Source organism: Mirounga leonina, unplaced genomic scaffold (assembly GCF_011800145.1).
Source record: "Mirounga leonina isolate KUSES-001 unplaced genomic scaffold, KU_Mleo_1.0 Mir_129, whole genome shotgun sequence".
Taxonomy (NCBI): domain Eukaryota; kingdom Metazoa; phylum Chordata; class Mammalia; order Carnivora; family Phocidae; genus Mirounga; species Mirounga leonina.
Genome location: NW_023270323.1, coordinates 49,376,667 through 49,383,754, shown reverse-complemented (window position 1 = coordinate 49,383,754; position 7,088 = coordinate 49,376,667). Strand labels below are relative to the sequence as shown.

Genomic DNA, 7,088 nt, shown 5'->3' with positions numbered 1-7,088 from the left:
GACCTAAACAAGCAGGGATTGGAAAGGCAGGGCAGTCCAGATGGAGGAAACATATTTAAAGATATAATTGTGGGAGAAATAACAAACACTGGACACTGCAATGGGCACAGGCCTGAGGAGATAGAGAAGAGTTAGATTAGGAAGGATCTTATAACCATGCTAAGATGTTTGACTTTTACCTTGAAGACGATGAAGAGTCACTGAAGTGCGTTAAGCGGGGTCCTGGCAAATGAACAGAATCAGGTTTGTGATTTGTACAAAGGTTGAGGGGACTGACGGGAAGTGTTTAAAGTTGTTTTACAAAAACTTTTTTTTTCCGTCGGACAATGTGGCCTGATTGATTGTAGGAGGGCTACTTACATATGGGTGGATGGAACTGTGCATGAGAGAATGCACATTCCTTCCCCTTGTCCCCGGCACCAGGGCTGTTCCGGGGAATGATGGGCGTGGCCTGACAGTGGGCTGGCAGGACCCTTCCCACCTGAGGAAGGAGCTCATATACAGTGGCAGCCCCCAAGTCTTGTGATTGGACTGGGACCATGCTGTATCCCTGTGAACCACAGGTAGGAATTGAACAGTACAAGTGAGGCTTTTAGCCTTGGCTGTGATTGGGACAGGCTTGATGGCTCCCACGGGAAAGACAGAAAAGGGACCTAACGTGGAGAAAGAAAGGGAGCCAAGATGGGAGGAAACTAAGGAGAATGCCTGCAAATATTTGTTCCTAGAAGAATGGCAACTGCAAAAGAGCCACTTAACAAATGAATGGAATTATGTATGTTCTTACATTTTCCATAACAATTTCATTTTCCTTCTCCTTTAGATTCTAGTAAAGCTCATGGTGAAAATTCTAGACTGGCTTGGCCCCGGTAAAGGAAGTCCAGGAAGCTTTTTTTTTTTTTTTCCTTTTTCTGTCTTTCTCTCCCCATCCCCCACTTTTTTGTATAATCTACGTTAAAAGGGAAATGAATTACCCTGGGGAACCAAGAGAAACCAGAGTGAAAATCTGAGGTGACCTTCAAGGGGACAAAGTTTGAGTTGGGTTTACTTGGCCACCTGCCTCTGTCAACATGGAAGTTCTTCTTCCAGGGGTATGATCTGCTCCTGACTATTAAAGCTCCATATTTTAATAGGAGGCTGTTTCATGCCAAAACATGGACAGCAGCTGTACTTTTAAAAGAAATCCTAAATCCTCTAAAAGACATCCCATCCCTGGGATCCAGATTTTGTACATAGACACTATATTTAATGATATTTAAGCCTCTAATCCCCCTTCCACACTCACACAAACTGGTAATCAGGGCAGAAGTCACACTATTTCTTTGTTAAAGGTGTCTACACAACACGATTAAGTTCTGTTTGCTATCTTTCAGAACCGCACTTTAACCAGATTAAAACATTGTTAACTTCACCAACATGATTGTCAATTAAAATTATTAGAGTACTGACAAAGGAGCATTAATACCATCTATCAAATTATCAGTAATCAAATTTAGGTTCAATTATTCCACTTCTGATCACTGCTATATTGTTTCATCTCAGGGAAAAATATTAAGCCTTTGACAGGTTTTACTGATCCATCATTACCCTCTGATTCCATGGATCCATTTATGGGCCAACTTGTAAAATCTCAACATGAATTCTTAGCTGTGAATGCTTTTTCAAATTCTGTTCCTTGGTATATTGCCAGAATAGGAGATTAAAAAACAGCTATTTCAAATACTAATTTTAAGTAGGGTGAAATGGCTTTATTTTCGACCTTTTTAATACATCTCTGTCCTATGACTCAGTTATAAGGTGAATTTCATGAAAACCCTTTGGCCATTACAAAAAGGAATGCACACTATCTTTCCTATGTGAAGCCATTCATTCATTCATTCATAAATACTTGTTGCATATCTACTATGTGACAGACTTGATAAGTAATAGACACTAGAGATGTACCATTCAACCAGACAAGATTCTGTTCTTTTTTCCTTTTTTTTTCTTTTTAAAGATTTTAGTTATTTATTTGACAGAGAGAGAGAGGGAACCCCAGCAGGGGGAGTGGGAGAGGGAGAAGCAGGCTTCCCGCTGAGCAGGGAGCCCAGTGTGGGGCTCCATCCCAGGACCCCCGGATCATGACCCGAGCCGAAGGCAGACCCCCAGCGACTGAGCCACCCAGGCACCCCAAGATTCTGTTCTTATGGAGTTCACATTCTAGTGGGAATAGAGACAGATATATATGTCAGGTGGTGCTATGTGCTGAGAAATGAGTAGCTAGAGAGTGGGGGGGAGGCATGGTTTGCAGGTTGACATAGGATAGTCAGGAAAGGTGACATGAAGGAAAAGGGAGGCAGCATGTGGTTAGCTGAAAGCCCTCCAGACAGAGGGACAAGCAAAGGCTTCACTGGTAAGTGCTTGGTATGTTGGCAGGAGTCCAGTGTGGGGAACAGCCTGAGAAGAAGCGAGGTGGGTGCTGAGGCCAGCAGCAGGGTGCCAGATCATGAGGAATGTTTTCTTTAATTTGTGTTTATTGGGGTGGTAGAGCAAATAAGCTGAAAATACAGATGCGTAAATCAAAGAGAACAGATTTTGAGACAGACAAACAATATATTTCACATGAAAAAAAAGGAAAGGGTTTATAGGAATTCCTGTCTTAAATTAGGATTCATTTTTTTTACTGCAACTGTAATCTGATTTGATTGCAATGTTTTTCTAATCTTTCTCACCATAAACCCAAAAGAGAAAGGCTGAATTAAAATTCCAAAACAACAAATGAGAGGGGGGACAAAATAACTATGAGAAGAATGTCATTTGCTGGTACTGTGCACAAATGTTAACACTGAAAAAAATCAAGTAAGGGCTGAAAAATAGTACCAAATCCCAAAAATTCAGGCCAAGGGCTTACGCAACTGTCTTCTGTACTTAAAAACAATGCCACCGAAGTAATTTTTGTTTGTGCGTGTAGGTGTGGTTGCAAAGGGGATGGGGTTGGGTGGGGTGGAAGTCACAACCACATGGCTCTGATAAAAAAATATATCCTGTGCTTTGTGATTGCTAGATTCTGTGATGTATCTTTCCTGATTTTAATAGTTGTAAGTAGGCCCATCCGCTTCCCTTTGAGCTAGCAGTCCATGTCAATGCTTCATTGTTGTATATTATGTTGCTTTTTCTTAACCACTTCCTCAAGTGGGAGGGTACAAAATAGATCCCTAAAGAGATCTCCCAGCCATCGCAGGCAGCTACGGTAATTGGCCTAAATTGTTCTGTTAATGATTTGATCCATCAGTTTTCTGGACCACTTGCTAGCACTGGGTTTTTATGGTGGAGACATACTGAAGATCTCCTAAGCAAATGTCATCTTGTGGGGGAGAATGACCACATTTCATCCTCAAGGACATCACACGGCTAGCTCAAAGTAGCAAACATGGAATCTGCAAATAATGAACATATGAGTTACTTTGAGAACCAAAAGCAGGTGAACATTTTCTTTACGTATCACTGAGACAAACTAAGGAAACTCCTTCCCTCCTTTTTCCACCATGAGCTCCATGGGGGGAAGCTGGGCAGAGACCTTAGCTGTTTCGCCCAAGACTGATTATGAGCTAACATATGTAAAGCCCTTAAAATCTGTGTTTGGCATATAGGCTCTGAATAAATTAGTTCTCGTTATTCTCAGCACCTAGCATACAGTTGTTGCTTAATGTACGTTGGCTATAGGAATGAATAAAGAACCTACTTCTGTTACGTTCCTATTATCCCGCCATTGGAAAACAAGGATTATGGTCACACAGCTGAGGATCACAATTGCTGTGGCACAAACCCACTACCTGGTACACATTAATGATCAGACTGTCGAAGGGGAAGGGTTGTAGGGGATGGAGAAGAGAGGCAACTCTTGCTGAGTTCCCTCAAAGCCCTAGGACACTACAGTCCAGTTCTCTAAGGAATCAAATCCACAGGCCCGCTCTTCCTGCCCTGAAGAGGGGCCTCTTCCTAAACTTCCAGCCCCAGGAATTCCCCTCATCCCAGCTTCAGGGGGCGGGAACAACCGGAATTTTTGTCAGGTCCGCCGCGCCCCGCCCCTGCCCCACAGCCCCGCCCAGCCTGGCGTCCACCACCCCCTCTCCCAAGGAGCTCCCCTCCCCCAGGAGCTCCCCCAGCTGCAGCCCGCGCCTCGCCGTTCCCTCCCCTCCCCTCCCCTCCCTCTCCTTCCATCTCCGCCGACCTACTCCCTCCCGGGCCCAGGCCGTCCGCGCGCGCCGCGCTGTGGGGGGGAGAGAAAGCGGCAACCCGGCGGCTGCTGCGCGGCGGCGGCGGTCTCCCGGGGCACGCGGCCCCGCGCGGAGGGGGCGGGGCCTGGCGGGAGGGGGCGGGGCGGGCAGCCGCTCGGGCCGCACCGGGACTGACGGGCAAGCCGGCCCGGCCCCCGCCAGCTCGCCCGCCCCCTCCAGGGCTGCCCGACGAGTTCGTACCCCCTCGGCCTGGTGCATCCTGACGGAGGGGGAGTGGCCGGCTCCGGGCCGGCCGGCGTCCAGGGTGAGGCTGCCGGGGAGGGGTTGGGGGCGCCCGTGGGGCCGAGCATCCCTATCCCCGGCCCGCTGGCCCCTGCCCCCCGCCTGCCCCCCGCCTCACGCCTGGCCGCCCCGCCCCGCCTTGACCCCCGGCGGCCTCCGGAGCCCGACGCGGTAAGTGCGCCTTCCTGCTCCGCGTCGGGGAGGGGGCCGCGGCGGGCCGGCCGCGCGACGAGGCCCGCTCCCCGCCCCCACGCGACCCTCCCGCGGGGCCTCGGCGGCCGGGGTCCCGCGGGGCCCTCCGGGGCACCTCCGAGCCGAGGGGTGGGTCGGGCGGGGACCTGCCCCAGCCGCGGCCGGGGCTCGAACCCCGGTCCGGCCTCCGGGCCGCGCGCTCCGACTTGGGCAAAGTTGGGCACGCGGTGTGCGGCCGGCCGGCTGAGGCGTGGACTGCGTGGCTTCCTCCCCGCACTCTTTCACTGATAAAACCAACTGGAAACTATTTCGGATTTTTTTTTCCATTGTTGTCCTCAGGCTATCGCAATCTCAGTTTTTCTGTTAAGTAATTGCCTCATCCCGAAGAGTGGAGAATCAGAAAGGGACTTTATACCACTAAAAACTGGCGTGCCTGCCTGTAACTCCTGTGGGCATTTCAGTGCATACTCAGGGATCCAAAGCTGATGAAAAAAGTTTGTGATAGCAGAGTAAAGCATTACTGCCATCTTTACTATCCCATTTGATTTTTACAAATATTTTGGAATAGTTGATACTTTCACAAAATTCAAAAGGTACAAAAGGGATATACAAAGTTTCTCCCCGCCCAGCCGACCAATATTACCAGTTTCTTTTTTTTTTTTTTCAATATTACCAGGTTCTAATTGATCCTTTCAGAGAGAGTGCATATGCAAATGCCCTCGCTTCATTCTTTAAAAAGTGAAACTGGTGTATATTAAGTGCCTGGCAGTTACTGGTACCCAATAAATGGTAATTCTTCTATTGAGAACACAGTTTAATAAGTCGTTTTGGTTATCAGACCGCTAAAAGAACAATAATGACTTTTTTTCTGGTTTTAAGCATTTGCGGATTTGACTGTATTGTGAATGTGTATGTTCTGTTGGTGTCATAACTATGAATACTTTTACACTAAGGTGAATACAGGGATATTTTTGGGTAATGGGGCAGGTAGGGAAAAATCAGTATGAAACTAGTAAGAAGATGGGACTTAATGTATATAACATAGAGTTCCAAGAATGATTTGAAGCCAGTTTGTGTCCATATAGTACAAAGGATAAAACAAAACTAAATGAGAAAATTGAGGCAGAGCCGGAAAAAAGGAAACAAAGTCAAGGGAAAAGATAACAAGTGCATACATAGTATAAGATCCTGTACTAAAAGTGAGTCACAGTTTTGGCTCTGGGCTTCACAGCAGCCAGAAAAAAAGGAGGGGGGGCGATAAAGTAAGTTTCAGTGTGTTTCTACTTATAAGATAAAAACCAGTTCTGCCTAAGGAGGGTATTTTCTGGTGATGAAGCCTGAGAAGAGCAGTCTCTCATGGGCACTAATAAAAGGGGAGATTAGATTGAATGATGAAGTTGGCAACATCTTTAAAAAAATCCCTACAGGGGCGCCTGGATGGCTCAGTCAGTTAAGTGTCTGCCTTCACCTCAGGTCATGATCCCAGGGTCCCTGCTCAGCGGGAAGCCTGCTTCTCTCTCTCCTACTCCCCCTGCTTGTGCTCCCTCTCTTGAGCTCTCTCTGTATCAAATAAATAAATAAAATCTTTAAAAAAAATCCCTACAGAAAATAATGAATTTTAGACAGTGTTCTTCAACATAGGGCAGTAATAAAACTCTAAAGATGTTTTCTGAAGGCTTAACTTGATCTATTCATAACATTTAGAATTACCTAGAAGAGTATTTCCCAAACTGTGTTCTAAGAAATGAGTAATCAATAGTTTATTTCTTGAAATAAGAGTCTGAACTCATATAATTTTGAAATAGCTGGGTTAGACAAATTTCAATAGTTTTTTACTCAATTTCTTGGCTGATGTGAAAGATGACTCTTTTAAAGGAGGTTATTTGGTGACCTTTTACAAATTTATTTGACCATTGAGAACCACTGAACCTATAGAAATGGATGGACAGGCAGTCCTTCATGAAGTTTGATAAAAAATTGGGAGAGCAAAGAGTTTGAGGTTAGCCAATTTGGTAAGAACCAAAGTGAAGAGAATCTAAAAGTCAGAATTTTAAATAGACTGTATGTCAAAGGAAAAGGCTACCTTTCCCCTAAATTCTTAATTCCTCATTGTTCTGCAAGTTGCCTGTTTGACCAAGAGATCTCTAGGATTTCTTCCTGTTCTGTGCTTCAGGGCACTCAGGGTCCTGAATTAGACCACGTTCAGGCAAGTAGAATTGCTTCAATAATGACTTTAATTATTCCTGAATGTAAATATGTGATTAACATAGGTTTTTTTAAATCACAACATTATTGATACTATTAATTTAGTATCAAATCCTGGAATTCTGTAGCTGTAAGAGACCTTAGAAAGCATGGTACATCTGGGATTGTGCTACTAACATGTAAGGTTGTTCCCAG

General features: G+C 45.7%; 1 protein-coding gene across 1 annotated transcript in view; it reads left to right on the top strand.

Annotated features, from left to right (window-relative positions):
- Positions 1–4,608: 4,608 nt before the first annotated feature.
- Positions 4,609–7,088, top strand: part of KLHL5 (kelch like family member 5) — an 82,923-nt gene continuing 80,443 nt past the window's right edge. The window contains exon 1 of the mRNA XM_035005127.1: positions 4,609–4,667. The gene's annotated coding sequence lies outside the window, so the exon portion shown is untranslated. The remainder of the gene's footprint in view (positions 4,668–7,088) is intronic.